This window comes from Martes martes (assembly GCF_963455335.1).
Source record: "Martes martes genome assembly, chromosome: 6".
Taxonomy (NCBI): Eukaryota; Metazoa; Chordata; class Mammalia; order Carnivora; family Mustelidae; genus Martes; species Martes martes.
This window is the reverse complement of record NC_137893.1, coordinates 47,381,039-47,399,578: the sequence shown is the minus strand read 5'-3', so window position 1 is coordinate 47,399,578 and position 18,540 is coordinate 47,381,039. Positions and strand designations below refer to the sequence as shown.

Below are 18,540 nucleotides of genomic sequence, written 5' to 3'. Positions count from 1 at the left end.
TGCCATCAATAAAGCACCACTCAGTACCTTGGAAGCTGGTGATTCAATGGTGTTTGTTCTCTTTCTTTTATTGCTGTTTATGGAGGACTATCGTACAAAGAAAATTAAAGCCTTAAAAAGCAAAACAGTTCTGCCAATACCGCATTGATAAAAACTGTGCTACTGATCTCTGTTTGCCTCAAGGTTCACCCAGGATTCTTACCTAGTTAGTCTCGGTGGAAACACTCTGATTTGGTGTTTTGAAGAACAAATTGTGCCTTATAGCCAGAGCAGGCAGAATATTATTAATGGTTAAGAGTGAGGGCTTTGAAGTAGACCACCTGCATTTGAATGCTAACAGCACAACTTACTAGCTGTATGGCCCTGGGCAAGTTCCCTAACATCTGTGCCTCAAATTCCCCATCTACAAATGGATATAATAATAGTATCTACTTAATAGGGATTGTATGAGGATTCTATAGATTAGTAAATGCCAAGCTCTTAAATAGTGAATAGCACATGGACCTGTCACTGTCGTCATTTCAGGTGCCCAACTGTCCCGGTGTTAATATATTAGAGAGGTAACACCTCTGTGTAAGCATGCTCATGGTGGCCTCTCATGGATGATGGCCACAGAGGTTATAAATCAAAGATCACCTCGGCTCTTCATTTAGTGTAAGCAGCACAATGTACTGAAAGAGCTCTATTCTGGAGGTGAAAAAAAAAACAAAAACAAAAACAGATTTTAGTCCATGTTTGCTATTAACTCAGGGAGGTTACTTTATCTTTTGTCCCAGCTTTTTGAACTGTAAAAGTAAGGAAATTTTTCTAAGTCCTATATTGACTTACTATGCTACAATTACTTGACCTTTTAGGGGGAAAGAGAAAACCTACATAAACTGGAAATAATTTATTCAATGAACATTTGCATACAGTTGTGGGTATGGAGAATGATGCCCTCCTGGGGTTACATTTTAGAGAAGGGAATTCATCACTCAATAATAGACTAACAGATAACAAGAAAATTCCAGGCTGTGCTATCAGGAAATTAACACATGGTGAAGGCACATGGAGGGAAGATTACATTAGTTTGGGTGGGAAGGAAAGTTGTCTTTGAGATGTCTTAATTTGAGAGCTAAAGGGCAAGACTATATATATAGAGAGAGAGAGACTATAAAGACTAGTGGAAGAGCATCCCAAGCAGAGGGAACAATGGTTCAAGTCCTAAGACAGGAACTCATGTAGAATATTTGGGAACAAGGGGAAAACAAAGAACATAGGAGAGAGTGGAAAGCAGGGCAGAATCCTGTAATCTTCATAGACATGGTAAGGAGTTAAGGTTTTATCCTTAATATTACAGGAGCCACTGGGCTATTTTAAACAGGGGGGATTGATGACTCATTCCGATTTATAGTTTATAGTATATATTTTAAAATGAAGACTGGTTCTAGAAACCTCACTGAAAGAGGAAGTTATCATTTCCTGACTAGAGGAATGAATTGTTTACTTATTAATTCATTGGTTATGAGTTCTTATCTCAATTTAGGTCTTCAATGAGGACATTTGGGGAGGTCCTATGATTCACAATTGACTCCTTTAATATTGGAAAAATAAGAATCAAAATATTTTCTTACCCTGAGTTTGGAGGTATGACAAACAGATTACAGCTGTGAAAACCTTTTGGGTTTCTTTAAGGATAATGTATCCCACACATTTCTGATTCAATGTTATGAAGTGTTCCATATTTCTGTGGGAAATGGGGGGGTGAAGTCAAGGAGTGGACATCTCCATTAGTAAGTCATTAAAAATATAGACTCAGGAGTCAAACTATCAAGTCAGTATTTCTGCAATCCTGAAAAAATTACAGAACCCTATTTGTAAAATGGTAAAATGGTGATGATAATAGTACCTAACTCATAAAGTTACTGTGACTATTAAATAAAGCCCATATAAAGTGCTAAGAACAGTAATTTATACTTATTAAGTGCCCAGTTAATAACCACTAGTCCCTTTGGGATCTCCAACTTGCCGACCCCATTCCTGTTTTGAGGGACTCCAATTGTGCTGTGTTTGTGGATGTCCCACCATCCACTGTGGAAGCTGGGGACATGGTTTTCTCTCTCTCCCACCTCTGGCAACCAAATATATGTGACCTAATCTAGATCAGAATTAATATGGTACAAAGATGATGGCATTACTTGATTTTATTCACATCTAGGTTGTTGTTGCTACTTTTTTTTTTATTATGATATATTAGTCACCATACACCAATGTTATAGTACATCATTAGCTTTTGATGTAGTGTTCCATGATTCATAGTTCGCATGTAACACATGCAGTCTGTGCCCTCCTTAATACCCATCACCAGGTTCACCCATTCCCCCACCCTCCCTCCCTTCTAAACCCTCAGTTTGTTTCCTGGAATCCATAGTTTCTCATGGTTCTTCTCCCACTCCAATCCCACCCCCCAACTTCATTTTTCCCTTCCTTCTCCTAATGTCCTCCATGCTATTCCTTATTTTCCACAAATAAGTGAAGCCATGTGATAATTGACTTTCTCTGGTTGACTTATTTCACTTAGCATAATTTCCTCTAGTCCCATCCATGTTGATGCAAAAGTTGGGTATTCATCCTTTCTGATGGCTGAGTAATATTCCATTGCATATATGGACTGCATCTTCTTTATCCATTTTTCTGTTTAAGGGCATCTTGGCTCTTTCCACAGTTTGGCTATTGTGGACATTGCTGCTGTGAACATTGGGGTACAGGTGGCCCTTCTTTTCACTACATCTGTATCTTTGGGGTAAATACCCAGCAGTGCAATTGCTGGGTCTTAGGGTAGCTCTATTTTCAATGTCTTGAGGAACCTCCACACTGTTTTCCAAAGTGGCTGCACCAACTTGCATTCCCATTAACAGTATAAGAGAGTTCCCCTTTCCACAACTTCTCCAACACTTGTTTCTGTTCTTGTCAATTTTTGCCATTTTAACTGATGTGAGATGGTATCTCAATGTGGTTTTGATTTGAATCTCCCTGATGATTAGTGATAATGAACGTTTTCTCCTGTGTCTGTTAGCCATTTATATATCTTCTTTAGAGAAGTGTCTGTTCATGTCTTCTGCCCAGTTTGTTACTTGATTATTTGGTTTTTGGGTGTTGAGTTTCAGAAGTTCTTTATAGATCTTGGATATCAGCCAAATGAAAGTCTATAGTGTAATTTGCAAATATATTTTCTCATTCCCTGGGTTGTCTCTTTGTTTTGTTGATTGTCTCCTTGTCTCCTTTGCTGTGCAGAAGATTTTTATCTTGATGAAGTCTCAAAAGTTCATTTTAGCTTTTGTTTCCCTTGCCTTTAGAGATGTGTTTTGAAAGAAGTTACTGTGGCTGATGTCTAAGAGGTTACTACCTATGTTTTCCTCTAGGATTTTGATGGATTCCTGTCTCACATTGAGGACTTTCATCCATTTTGAATTTATCTTTGTGTATTGTGTAAGAGAATGGTTGAGTTTCATTCTTCTGTATATAGCTGTCCAAATTTCCCAGCACCATTTATTTAAGAGACTTTTTTCCATTGGATATTTTTTCCTGCTTTGTCGAAGATTAGTTGACCACAGATTTGAGAGTCTGTATCTGGGCTCTCTATTCTGTTCCATCGATCTATGTGTCCGTTTTTGTGCCAGTACCATGCTGTGTTGGTGATCACAGCTTTGTAATACAGCTTGAAATTAGGCAACGTGATGCCCCCAGCTTTGTTTTTCTTTTTCAGCATTTCCCTGGTGATTCAGTGTCTTTTCTTGGTTCTATATAAATTTTAGGATTGTATGTTCCAGTACTTTGAAAAATGCCATTGGTATTTTGATCGGAATGGTATTGACAGTATAGATTGGTCTGGGCAGCATACACATTTTATCAATGTTTATTCTTCTGATCCATGAGCATGGAATGATTTTCCGTCTTTTTTGTGTCTTCTTCAATTTGTTTCATGAGTGTTCTGTAGTTCCTCGAGTATAGATCCTTAACTTCTTTAATTAGGTTAATCCCAAGGTATCTTATGTTTTTGGTGCTATTATAAGTGAAATCAACTCTAATTTCTCTTTTTATGGTTACATTGTTAGTGTATAAGAAAGCAACTGATTTCTGTGTATTGATTTTATATCCTGCCACATTACTGAATTGCTGTATGAGTTCTAGTAATTTGGGAATGGAGTCTTTTGGGTTTTCCATATGAACTATCATGTCATCTGCAAAGAAACCGGAATACACAAACTTTACCCCTTAAAGATCTGAAGAATCAACAACAAATTAAACCTAAACCATGTATGAGAAGGGAAATAATTAAGATTAGAGCAGAGAGCAATAGATTAGAAACCAGAAATACAGTAGAGCAGATCAACCAAAATAGAAGCTGGTTCTTTGAAAGAACTAATAAGATCAATAAACAACTGGCCAGACTTACCTAAAAGAAAAGAGAAAGGACCCAAATTAATAAAATTATGAATGAAAGGGGAGAGATCACAACTAACACCAAGGAAATAAATACAATTATCAGAAATTATTATCAACAGTTATATGACAATAAATTAAGCAACATGGAAGAAATGGGTACATTCCTGGAAACCTAGAAACTACCAAGACTGAAACAGGAAGAAATTGACAACCTGAATAGACCAATAACCAGTAACGAGATTGAAGCAGTGATCATAAACCTCCCAAAAACCAAGAGACCAGGGCCTGATGGATTCCCTGGGGAATTCTACCAAACATTCAAAGAAGAAATAATACCTATTCTCCTAAAGCTGTTTCAAAAAATAGAAACAGAAGGAAACTTCCAGACTCTATGAGGCCTGCATGACCTTGATCCCAAAACCAGGCAAAGACCCCATCAAAAAGGAGAATTTCAGACCAATGTCCCTGGTGAATATGGATGCCAAAATTCTCAACAAGATCCTAGCTAATAGGATCCAACAATACATTAATAGGATTATCCACCAGGACCAGATGGGTTTTATCCCTGGGATGCAATGGTGGTTCAACATTCACAAATCAATCAATGTGATAGAACACATAATTAAGAGAAGAGACAAGAACCACATGGTCCTCTCAATTGATGCAGAAAAAGCATTTGAGAAAATAAAGCATCCTTTCCTGAATAAAACTCTTCAGATTATAGGGATAGAGGGAACATTCCCCAATTTCATAAAATCCTTCTGTGAAGAACCACAATGAATATAATTCTCAATGATAAGGCTCTCAGCCTTTCCCTTAAGATCAGGAACACGACAAAGATGCCCACTCTCGCCACTATTGTTATTGCTAAATGAAAGGTTTTGTGTTCTCCTCCATCACCACCATCACTCTCTACTGTCTAAAGACGCTTGCTACCTACCTATATTTTCCAAGTTCAGTCTTCCAGCCTCCACTGATACCATGAGCTCCATGAATATCCAACTAATTCATTCCTCTTGGTTTTAGTAGTTAGGGTCAGTTTTAATTGCAAATAAACCACTCCTAATTAATACAGGCTAGAATCTTACCTCTGGCTCTCCTTCCAGCATCTTCCTCTCACCCCCTGGATTTTAATATGGTTGAACTGGCAGATAACAACTAGTGATACTACCAGAGCTTCCCAGTCTTCCCAGCTAATGATATACCCAAAGCCCAGAATGCTGTACAGTAGAAAGTTTTTTTGTTTTTTTGTTTTTTTTTTTCCATTAAGGACACTTTAACTAAACCCTTCCTCCTCCAAGAAATGGAAGGACAGATTCTTTCCACTTTCATATTCCTACCACACATAGTTTGGATATAATGATAGCACTGACCACACTGTGTTTTGTATTAGAATTATTTGAGTATTTTTTGTTTCTCCTCTGGATTGTTAGCACTAGACAGCAGTAATTACTCATTACTTTTAAATTAATATTTAATGTACATTTAATTCACTAATCATCTTTAAGAATTAAAATGCTGTAGATAATTCCTAAGGCTCTCTTTGACAATTAGTTTTAATCCTGGTCCCCTTCACTCCCCTGGGCTAACCAGTCATCAGTTTGATGTAGGGCCATCAGTGATGGCTGCCAGACTGTCACTGAATAACCTGACTCCATTGGGAATAGCACTCTTGCCACTGTGCGGTAGGGAGACCTACTTTGGAGGGTATTCTTCCAGGGTTGTTTCCTATGCATCTAATGCTTATGGAGAAAATACATAGTGTTGTGTGTGTTTACATAGAGTACTATACTGAATATGTCACTTTGTATAGTTTTCCTCTAACATCAAAGGTCTTCGACACTTTTCCACATACAAACCTACCTCACTCTTTACCAAAAATGGATGATTTTCCATTGTATGGATATCTCATAGTTTATTTTGCCAGTCTCTTATTGATAGACATCAGGTCATTATTATAGACAGTACTTCAGTGAACATATTGGTACATGTCCCCTTTAGTTCAAATGTACGTTCTAAGCTAGATAAGAATCACTGGCTTTCTCATTCATATTGTGTCCCCATCACATTGTCCAGCACAAAATCTGACTTGCAGTGAACCCTTAGTAGATACTTTTTTTTAGACTGATTTGAATGATCCCAGCTCACAACCTCTTCTAGGTTCTTTTCCCCAAATGGAAATCCAGTTCAGAGACAAAGTGAGATGAGACCCATATGCCTGTGCTAAGAACAAAGGAATCTTCTCAATTCTGGAGAAATCTGGGAAGTCTTTTTACTACAGGGCATAATCAAGTCCAGTATTAATCATTGTTTTCAAAGGACCCTATTGAAATAGACAGAAAACAAAATTTAAATGAGCCTCAAAAAGGTACTTCATAAAAGCAAGCAGAGTCATTTCTTTTTATAGCAACCAAATTTATCAACATGTCCTTTTTTGTTGCCCAAATACCTACTATTTACAGATGAAAAAATTGTTGTCTCCCTCATGAACAGTTAATGATATTTATATAATGCCCATCTGCTTCACAACTTCCATACACTTCATGTGATTTCATTTATTCACAACAGAGGTATGTTAATAGCAAATGCTGAATGACGAATTATTTCTCACGGGAAAGATAGTTAATTTCACTGACCCTCCCCCATCCCATGTGTCATAATTCAATGCATCACCCTGTATGAGGAAGCAGACCTTTGGAGAGGAAGCCACAAAAAAGCCAAATCAATGCAAAGCTCTGTGATCCAAAGCTAAGGTCATTTTTAATGGAATAAAAGGGCACTCCAGGGCTTTAGTTATTATAGCACAGTCACATGCCACTGTGCCCTCAACTGTAATTAGAGCACTATAATACCATCCTAGGAATTTTTTTTTAAGTGGCACTGAAAGCTGAGAGGGATGAAAAAGGACTACATTTCAAGTAAGTACCAAGATTTAAAAATAATAATAAATGCAACACTGATGGAAACAATCCATTGTGTTTCTTCTATGGCAGTGTCTTTTACTTTGCTCCTTCTGCTAGTCACCAGATGCAAAGTATCCTTCCTTTAAATAATGTTGATATTAATGAGTTTATTATTGCAGAGTTTCAGTTAACAATCATGAAGTCATTCCTTATTTTAATGGTTATATAGTTTGTGAACTTTCTGGTAGTATTGTATCATATGCATTTCTTGGGAGCAGCAGCAGAAATGTTGATGGGAACTGGATCCCTAAGTATCACTGTACCATTTCTAAGAGCATATGAGAACAATGTATGCAAAAGCTCTCTTAACTGCTCAGGCCCTGGTGGTTTTCTAGTTCTGCTACTGTATGCGTTCTTCATTAAACATCTTTTCCTGAAATGATTTGAGTCAGTTTCTTTTCCTTGTATTCCAAAGTTCCCAAACTAAAGAGTAGTAAAGTGTCAAGATTTATTACAACCTATCAAAGAGTAAGCAAATACATTCCTTGGACTGTAAGGGTCTTTTCATGAATACAGCTTCTGAATATTAGCAAGGAGCCATGTTTTCATCTTTGATTCCAAGTTACTTGTTTTAGTTCATTGTTCTTAAGCTAAATGCAGTAGAGGCTAGAAGACAGAAGAGCATACATGGTAAGATACTTCTCATCAGTAATCTTACTCCACTTGACCTCTGTCTGGTAAGCAGGCTACTGCTGACCTGTGACTATCTGAAAGGTTCCCACTGAACCAGACTATAGAGTTCTTAGAAATCACATACTCTGTTTCTTCACATGGGATTATGATTCTCCTCAGGTAGTAAAGAGTAAATTAACTGGACCATTTTGAGATATATTATTCTGATTTCCTTTCTAAATTATAATTGTTTTCTCATAGAGGAGAGGAGAAGAAAAATGTTGGACAGAATTCAGGTTAAAAGGGACTAGAGATGAGAGATCACAATCACAGAGAGAAAAAAGTATGTGGAAACAGATGTGAGTTAAATGTTTCCACTTTGAAGCAAAACAAGAAAATAGGTGAAAGAAAAAAAAATTTACTAAGTTTAAGGAAATGGTATTTTAATTTTTACTCTTACTTGCATAATACAGTCTGAATTCAATTATTGGCTCTATTTTTTTCATTAAAAGTGTAAATTACTAAATCACAAATAGAATGCTTTGTATAGTTCTGTGGTAATAAATTTGACAATCTTAAGGGAGATTGATTATTTCCAAGAAAATATGTATAAGCAAAACAGCAAGGTGGGCTAAAGAAGAGACTGGGAATTCCAGGAAACAATTATATAGGAAATGAAAAGAGGTATCAAAGAAGTACTCTCTCCTTGCCCTAGGTACCCAACCCAATTGGATATATGAGTAGATCGCCCCCAAATATTCCCTAAACAAATAATTTTCATGCTACATAAATGGTTTCAAAGTAGAGAATGAAGGAAAGCTTTATAGCTTATTTATATACCATTAACAAAACCTTGGGGCACTTGGATGGCTGTCCAGTGAATGTCTGACTTCAGCTCAGGTCATGATCTCAGAGTCCTGGGATCAAGCCCTGTGTTCGGCTCTGCACTCAGTGGGGAATCTGCTTGTCTCCCTCTCTCTCTTCCCCTCCCCCTGCTTGCGTGTGCATGCATTCTTTCTCTCTCTCTCTCAAATAAATAAATCTTAAAAATTAGCAAAACCTCACTGTAGCACAGTCTCATATATGGATTAATGAAAAGATTATAAAAATATTAACATTACATGTCAAAATATAATAATAGGGGTGCCTGAGTGGTACACTTGGTTCAGTGTCTGATTCTTGGTTTTGACTCAGGTTATGATCTCAGGGTCATGAGATCAAGCCACATGTTGGGCCCTGCACTCAGCATGGAGTCTGCTTGAGATTCTCTTTCCTTCTGCCTTTGCCCCTCATGCTTGTGCTCTCTCTCTTTCTCTAAAATAAATAAATAAACCTTTAAAAAATAATAATATCCCACTATTTATTATCTAAATGCAAGGATGGCTCAATATTAGGACATTGGTCATATAAATATGATTAATTTGTAATATATTACTTTTCTTAAAATTTTTCTAGATGTGATGGCCAATGCATTAAAAAAATGTGAAATAGGAAGTATAAATATTGGAAAAGTGAAGATTAAATTATCAGTATTTACATATGGGATGCTTATTTTATCTTCTTGGAAAACCCAAATGAAGTGGCTTTAAAAAATGTTATAACTAAAAAAATAAATAACAAATAAAAATAAAATTTAAAATGTTATAACTAATAAAATTCAGTAAGGTGACTTGTTATAAATTTAACACATTTCTGCATATTCTAATGATAGAGAGCATGATGTGAAACATGATCAGTTTGTAATAACACCCCAAATTAAAATAATGTAGGTGTGAACTCAGCAAATAATATGCAATACTTCTTTACTGAGAGACTAAATTGAAATTTTCCATATTGAAAAAAAATTAGTCATTTCCAAATCTAAACATTTTGCTCACTATAATAAAAGTCCCTATATGACAATGTACTTTTCTGATAATTAAGTAATGAACTTTATTTATAGATTATCAAATGTATCACAAACCCAATATTGAATAAAATGTAATGATATTGGTATAGGAATAGACCCAGAGACTAATGAAAGAGAGTAATAAATTCAGAAATAAACATAAGGATTTGGTATATAATAAAGGTAGCTCTTTAAATTAGTAGGTAAAGAAAAAATATTCTATTAATGGTGTTGGACTCTGACTAAACTTAGGAAAGAGTAAAGCTAGTTCTTTACCTCACCTGTTTTCTTAATTTGAAATAAATTCCAGATGGTACATATTAAAAAGAAAAGAAAACATAAGAACATAATATCACTATACAGGACACTGATAAATCATTACATAATCTTTATGTGAGGAAAGCCTTTCAAAGCATAATTTTCAATATAAAAACCATAAAGGAAGAAAGGGCATCATAGTTCCTATTTAACAGCTTGAAAGACATGTGTGTCAACTATTTTTAAAACGTTTAAAGACAAATCACAAACTTTGAAAATATTTGTAGCACAAATGGCAATATGACATCCCTTTATATGTATAAATACACTCACATAAATATTTGGAATCAGTAAGAAAAAATAAATCCTTATATAATAGCAGGCAAAAGACATACATAAGAAATTCACAAAGAAATGCAAGGGTTCAATAGAAATGCTTTTCTTATAAGTGATCAAAATGCAAGTTAAAACAAGACATCAACTTTGGACTTTCAGGCTGACAGCAGTTAAAAAGGATAATACTCATATATTTGTGAAATTGGAGAATGGATCTGCTCACATAATTCTAGTGGGAATGATTAGAAATTAGCATAACTTTTCCTGATAACAAAATATATATTAAAAGCATTTAAAAATTGTATATCCCCTTGACCTACCAATTCTAATTTTTTAAAAGAGTTTATTTATTTATTGGAGAGAGAGTGAGCACACACACACATGCATGAATGGGGGGAGGGGCAGAGGAAGAGGGAGAGGAAGAAGCAGACTCCCAGCTGAATGGGGAGCCCCACATGGGGCTCAATCCTAGGACCCTGGGATCATGACCTGAGTCAAAGTCAGACACTTAATGATTGATCCACCCTGGTGCCCCAGCAATTCTAATTTTTATCTCAAATAAATAATTGAAAAAATTCATAAATAAAGCTTATACAAGAATGTTTATAGTCATTAAGAACTATAAATGTATTAAAATCTCATCACATGATCCAGTAATCACATTCCTGGGTGTGTTTGTCCTATGGAAATAAAAATTTACATTCTCACACAAAAATCTGTATATATTTATAGCAGATTTATTTGTAGTAACTAAGTAGTAGAAACAACCCCAAATTCCTTTCAGCTGGTAGAGAAATGAATAAAGTGTGGCACATTCATTCAGTGGAATACTATTCAGCAACTAAGAGGAATGATATATTAATACATGCAACAACTTAGATGGATCTTATGGGTGTTGTGCTAAATGAAAAACACCAATGACAAAAAATGGCACATTGTTTGATTCTATTTATTTAACATTCTTTAAGTGCCAAATTAGAGATTTAGAGAATGGATCAGTGATTTCTAGAAGTCAGAATTAGAGGTAAGAGTGTTACTGTTAAAGGACATGAAGAATTTTCTTTGTGGTACTGGAATAGGTCTATGTTCTGATTGGGGTAATGGTTACACAAATCTGTGCATGTGATAAAATTGGACAGAATTACACACAAATACACACATGCAATGCACATAAATGAGTGCCTATAAAAACTGGTGAAATCCTAATAAGGTCTGCTGTGTAGTTAATAGCATTAAACAAATGTCAGTTTCCTAGTTTTGATAATAATATGTAAGGTGTCAACATTGGGGAAAGCTGCCTGAAAAGTACGTGAGAACTCTACTATTTTTGCACTTTTTGTGAGTCTAGAGTTACTGTAAAATAAAAGGTTAAAAAAAAAATGCTACCAAACCTTCCATACCCTTATCAAATGATCTCACTGAGTTAAACCTTTTCTTATCATTTGACCCATTTTCCCTTTCCAATTTGATTTGATCTCTCCCTCTCTCTCTCTCTTCTTTCTTCTTTAAAATACTTTATTCCTCTTGTAAGAAATGTAAGTGTTGAGCTTTGTAGTTAGTGTGCTTTTGTCTCATTACCATACTAGGTTATAAAGCTTTTAAGAGCAGAAACTATAACATTTGTATCTTAGTATCTCTACATGTTTGCCATGTACATTGCATGTGAACAACACCAACCCCAGCATAATTTATATTCAATAATGTTTGATTAATTCATTTGATTTCATTAAATTCATTAAATTCCTCTTAATAATAGAAGAGTAATGGGGCTAAAACACTCACTCTACTACTTCCACTTTGGTGAATGTCCTAAACTATGCCAAGCATATGAAATAAAGATATAAGTATTGAAATATACCTAAAACATTAAGCATGTTCCAAAATTCTCAATAATGGTATTTACTGGATTAAACTAAAACTAAGTTTCACAATTTGTATGGAAGAAGAAAAGAGATTTTTCATGTGAAGTCCATGTAAAATGTCCCTGAATTCTTGAATCTTTGATATTATGAATTAGTTTGTTACATGAATTGAATTTTGATGATGAATATTGGTGTTTCTGTTATAGCAGCTCCAAAAATCAGAAAAAGAGAATCAAATTACTGAATTTCTAAATACTATGCTGTAATTGTACTGGTTTTTTGAGACACAGGATACAAAATAATCTTGTTTGAAGTTTTCCATTGTATACTGCCTTAGAGTTTTTTGGGAGGAAGTCAAGGAAGTAAAATTTCCAAATGCATTCCAAACCTGAGAGTCTATTGAAATGAATGTGGAAGTTTCATGCTGCTGCCTTCTCACATCCTTAGTTAAGAAATTGACCCTTATACTTCACTATTTTGTAGTTAAAATTAAAAAAAATATTTTCTCTCATAAGGAAAAAGAGGCAATTTTATATGGTATTTTTCTGTCAAAAGGTGTTTCAGCAGAAATTATATAAATTCATATGTCATGTTATATGACTATAAAATAATGTAAGCTCAAAAATAAGTAATTTGGAGAGAAAAAGGAGAAAGAAAGAAAGAAAGAATACTAAACATTTCTAAAATCTAGCAATTAAACAAATCCTGAATAGTTCAGTTTATTTCCTTCCAATCTTTTAAAAAATTTTGTTTATGCGCACAGACACCCCATACACTTTACCTGTTCAAAAATTAGGTCATACTCTTACCATCATTTTATATCCATCTTTTCCCCATTCTGAGCATTTTCTTATGACATTAAGTATTATTTGTAGAAATGGTGTTTAATGATTACACGTTATTTTATAGTCAACTTATAAAACAAGTTCTTATTTACATAAATATGTGTCTGTTTATATATGTATATTTTTTTCTTCATCTGCTACTAGAATTGTAGGCTAAGGAAGGGCATACCATTTTCTTTAAGAGAAATTTTACTTAAGACAATGATTTTTATTGTCTTACAGTGCTATATGATTTCTAAGCACAAAATTACCAGGGGATGCTGGATGGAGAAGGTAATTTATATTAAGTGAATTTATATTAAGTAAAAATTTTACAGAAGAAAGAAATTACATAGAATTCTATAAAATTGAAATATTCCAAGACTTTAAATAGAAGTCAATCCTTGTCAAGATAGAATAATAATTATTAAAGTAATAGAAATAATTCCTACTATTTCTATAGTATCTTTTATTTTTAAGCCCCTTGTACATACAGCAGTTCATTTTCTTTTCCTAGTACTCCAAGGAGAGCTTTGTGTCCACCATCCACTCCCCTGTAAAGTTTTAGCCATGCAGACTGAGGTACAGACATTTAAAACTCTAAAATATACTGCATATTCAGTTTCAGGGTTGACTCAATGTGATTAATAAATTTACAGTCTATGGTTAACCCAATATCCTTCAGAAAAAAACTTTGAATATATAAAGAGGAGCATTGTGACAGCAATTTCTGACTGTTTTATAGTCTAATCATTTTTTGTAAGAAAGATATTTTTTAAAGATTTTTATTTATTTGAAGGGGAGAGGGGCAGAGGGAGAGAGAGAAGCTAAAATAAACCTCCTGCTAACCCAGAGCCAGCCAACATGAGGCTAGATCCCAGGATCATGACCAGAACCCAAATCAAGAGTCAGCCACGCAGGTGCCCCAGGAAGGGAGATTTTATTCATTGTTACACATTAAAAGAGTTAGTTAACAAATAATTAGGAATAAGTAGCAATGAGAATAGCATTCAGAAAATGAGCCAATAAAAAAGATAAAGTTAGAACTAGTCATCATGACCTAATTAATATGATGCTGATTCCTGGGATTTAATGATTGTTTGATCAGTAATCTAAATGCCAACAAATAGAACGGATTTTTCCCCCAGGATTTTTTTGTTTTGTTTTGTTTCAATTTTTATTCTAAAGTTTTATTTCAGGGTACATTCATTATAAGATCTAATGAAATAACATACTTTGCCATAGGCAGCTAATAAATGCAGTTTAGGAACAGAATACCTAACATTTTCTTCTGCTCAATCAGTTTGCCACACTGCTCTATATTTAGTTCTAGTCTTTACATTTTGTTTCCATAAAATAGATTATCATTGTAAAGAGTAAAAAGTAAAGCAATTGGATTAAATTAAAAAGTAACAACTTTTCCATTCTTCCATACCAAACCTACTCCTCTGATGTAATCACTACTAAAAAATAGTTTGGAAAAAAAATAGTTGTATGTGTATTGCACCACAAGATTTTATGTGACCATCTGTGTGTGTGTGTGTTCCTCTGTTCCTTTTCACACAAATCAGTCATACTATTCACATTGTTCTATAATCTAGGTTTTAAAAAAATGTAACAATATATGATGGACATTTTTACTTACCAGAGCATATTAGTCTACTTCATTTTCCCTTCCCACCAAATTTATCTCATTTTAAATTATGCAAATATACATAAATATACTTTTTTTAAAATAAAATCTGTTACAGTTTTCACTACTACCTGTCCAGGACATGCAAGAGAAAAGATAATGTCATTAGAGACTCCACATTATGAACCAATTTTTTCTTCCTTCCTCTACTCCTCTACCTATGCTTTCTTGGTATATTGTATATTACACTCTAGCACAGGTGGCAAGTACAAATGCATGACGTTACTAACTGTAAAAACGATGGACTTCTAGGCATAAACGATGCACTGTTCAGGCTAAATCTCAACCAGAACTGCACATTATTTTGTTCCATTGGTACCAGTATGAAGCATTCTGGGGGTGGTCCCACTTCCTACCATTTTTTCCTCATGCATACGTATTTTTCTCCTCACAGCTGTCTCTTACCAAAATCACATCCAGAGCTGGAGCAAACTCTGTAAGTAGAAACCCTAATAAGAAAATATTATGGAACTCTGCATTTTTCCATTATACAACTAAAAATAAACCAAAAATAAACCTCTAAATAAATATTATATGTATTTCTGGATTTTGTAGAGTTTGTTGTACTTTTCTCCTTCTTTATAATAAGTTTGTGATTTATTGTCTTAAAATTTTAAAGCAATTTCCTTTTTATATCTAATTTTATGTATTTATACCTAATGCATTTTTATATCTAATTTTGTATTCATGATTTTGTCTTTTTTAAAGAAGGCCTCATAAACTCCATAGAACTTAGATATATCTCTATTATTTTTCTTGTACCTATACATATTTTACAGATATTTCCAGATATATTGAATATTTATTAATAAATATAATTTTAAAAAGAAAAGTGAAGGCTTTTGCCTTAGAACTGCTGATCTTTCTCTGCTGTTCTATTCTATTCCAGTTCTAGGTTTGTTTCTGTCCTCATGCCTGTTTTTATCCTAATACTTAGTTATCTGTTTCTTATTTTTCCTTCTTACCTATCATCCCATCATACCTCTCAATGCACAATCTTCCTTCAATCTTACTCCTTTAAGTCCCAATTTTCTATTCCTGTGGAAAATCATCTTTAGTGAAAAAAATACCTGCCTGTCTCTGAAATCTTGGCCGCCACTTGACTTCCCTGAAACCTTGGAACCTTCTGTTGCCTTCTTGCAGTCAATACACCCCTCACCTTTCAGATCTGAGGCAGATACTTCCCACAGGATGTCTTTGAGGGCAACTCTCTACCATATTGCCCACTGCTGAGCACTCCCCTTCCCAATAGTCTCACCCCACTTCAGTCTCCATGACTTTTATGGGAGTTTGCCCATTTCTGACCTGGTCTTAAGGAGAATACCAGTCCCTTCTCAGAGGAAGTAAGTGTAATGGAAAGATTGAATACTCGCCTCTCTCCTACCTGCCTTATTTTCCACGAATACTAGCGATACCATCTGCTTTTGTAGGCTCTAAACTTGAGTCCACTTTGATGTCACCTTCTCTGTTACCTCCTACATCCAGACTAGTCTTGCCAATATTTTGTTTTTCCTTCCATTTAATTTCATCTACACTTCCATCTCTTGTTTTCAAACCTTTATTGACAACAATTTAATGATGATTATTATTTTTATTATATCATTCTCTGGTCCAGACACTGTGCTAAGTGTTCTGTCTTTATATTTTACTTAACTGTCACGAAAACATGATGAGAAAAATACTATGTTACTCTCCTTTTTGTTTTGTTTTGTTTTGGTATGAGAAATGCAGGTTTAAAGATATAAGTAACTAGCCAAAGGTCAAACATCGAATTCAGGATATTTGCCAGGAGTATCCTAACTATAATTCTCTCAGTCATGCCACTGCTTTTTTTTATTTGCCTAAACTATTACTTCCACATTTCTATATATTAACTTTTCAATAGCTTTTCAGTGTCTGCATAATAGAGTTCAAACTTAATTACATTAACCCTAGAGTTAAACTCTCTCTGTGTACTTTGTGTACCCATGCTTTTCTCTAATTATCTTAGAGATATTTAATTATCTCTCTTAATTATCTAACCTTAATTTAATAATTCTCATCCATCTTTCAAAGCATTTCTCAGTTCTCACCTTCTCTATGAAGCCATTCTCAAGCCCCCAGCCCATAACCATCTCTTTAATTCTTTAACAGTTCTCATATGCTGTTTTATTTATTTATTCATTTATTGCTTCTTCATGTGATCATGTTTTTCTCCCCAGTTACTCTGCAACATCTCTAAAAGTAGGTTTTAAGGGTCTTACATATCTTTTTATTTTTTACAACACTTACCAAGATATCTATTGTATAGTAGGAACTCAATAATTATATGTTGATTGATTTCCTAAATTTTCTACAGCAAACTGTTGAGTCTTATTTTGGTAATTCACAACAGAGATATATAAATTAATTTGAAGAGGTTTTTTTTTTTCTCTTCTAATTTTTTATTTTTTATTTTTTATTTATTTTCAGCGTAACAGTATTCATTGTTTTTTCACCACACCCAGTGCTCCATGCAATCCGTGCCCTCCCTAATACCCACCACCTGGTTCCCCCAACCTCCCACCCTCCGCCCCTTCAAAACCCTCAGGTTGTTTTTAATTGTGGTGTTGTGGCACATTTCTTTGTACCAGACAACCCCTCAGTGCTATCTCTCACTTGTAGCTAGTCATGCCCCCTGAGGCCACTCAAAAATAGTTTAACACTAGGGACTGAGTTATAGTGTCAGATGTTCTAAAGTTCCCAGAATGTCTTTGTCACTATTTCTTAGAAAGAAAATTGAAACTATTGTTGAAAAGGAGCGTAAGACTAAAAGAAGATAAAAAGTGCAGTGAACCTGAAAACAACCCAAAGGACCATTTTTATGGATGCTAGAGCAAACACATTCTGCTTTGAGTAGCTTTAAGTCTCACAAAAGACTTTGAGAAGACTTAGTCACTAAAAATCAGGACTATGCAGAGGGAAAAGGAATAGCTAAAGGGGCCAGGAGATTGTGTTGTTAACTCCCATTTCCTAATTCTTTTCGCACACTTATAATCACTGCAAAGGCAGTCATACTTTTGTTTCAGTGATACCATAGGGTTGATAGGGATGGGTGGTTGGCCCTTGGGAATTTCCATCAGTGATCCTGTAGCTACACCAATATAGTAATCTATAGCAAGTTGATGCTTTCTTTTTTTGCTTACCTAAGCAGTTTGAATACAAGCATTTTTAGAAAACTTTGTTAATTTTATTAACCCAAAACATATATGAAGTAAAAATACTAGCAAATTCAACTTCCGAATGAGTCCACAATTTACCTTACAGGTCATAGTATTGCCATAGAACCCTTTCTAGATAGAATTTGGGAACTGTGTTCAGTTAATGGGCAAATTTTTTGTCATCCATATCACTTGCCTTCCAATACCTCTTGAAGAGGAAAAATATTCTGTTCCACATTCACTTTCTAAAAACTGTATCTTTTTGGAGTCACCAACTTCCTTCCAGACCACTGTTCCACTGTCACTGAAAATTCCTTTTGTTTGTAAGCTCATACCATCTGGATTCCCATATTTCTTCATTTTTCTTTGTCACCTCTTCCTGGTCACCTCACCGTAGTTCTAGGACACCTGAATCTCACCATTTTACTCATTTTACTCTCTTTTACTCTGTTCCTTAACCATTTAATCTGAGAAATGGCCCAACAAACATCCTACTCTCA

The 18,540-nt window shown here is 34.7% G+C and overlaps 1 protein-coding gene across 1 annotated transcript in view; it reads left to right on the top strand.

Annotated features, from left to right (window-relative positions):
• LOC308344306 (uncharacterized protein) overlaps positions 1–15,406 on the top strand; it is a gene marked incomplete at its 5' end in the record, with an annotated part of 53,782 nt that extends 38,376 nt beyond the window's left edge. Inside the window, one exon of the mRNA XM_080805886.1 lies at positions 15,256–15,406. The remainder of the gene's footprint in view (positions 1–15,255) is intronic.
• Positions 15,407–18,540: the final 3,134 nt, after the last annotated feature.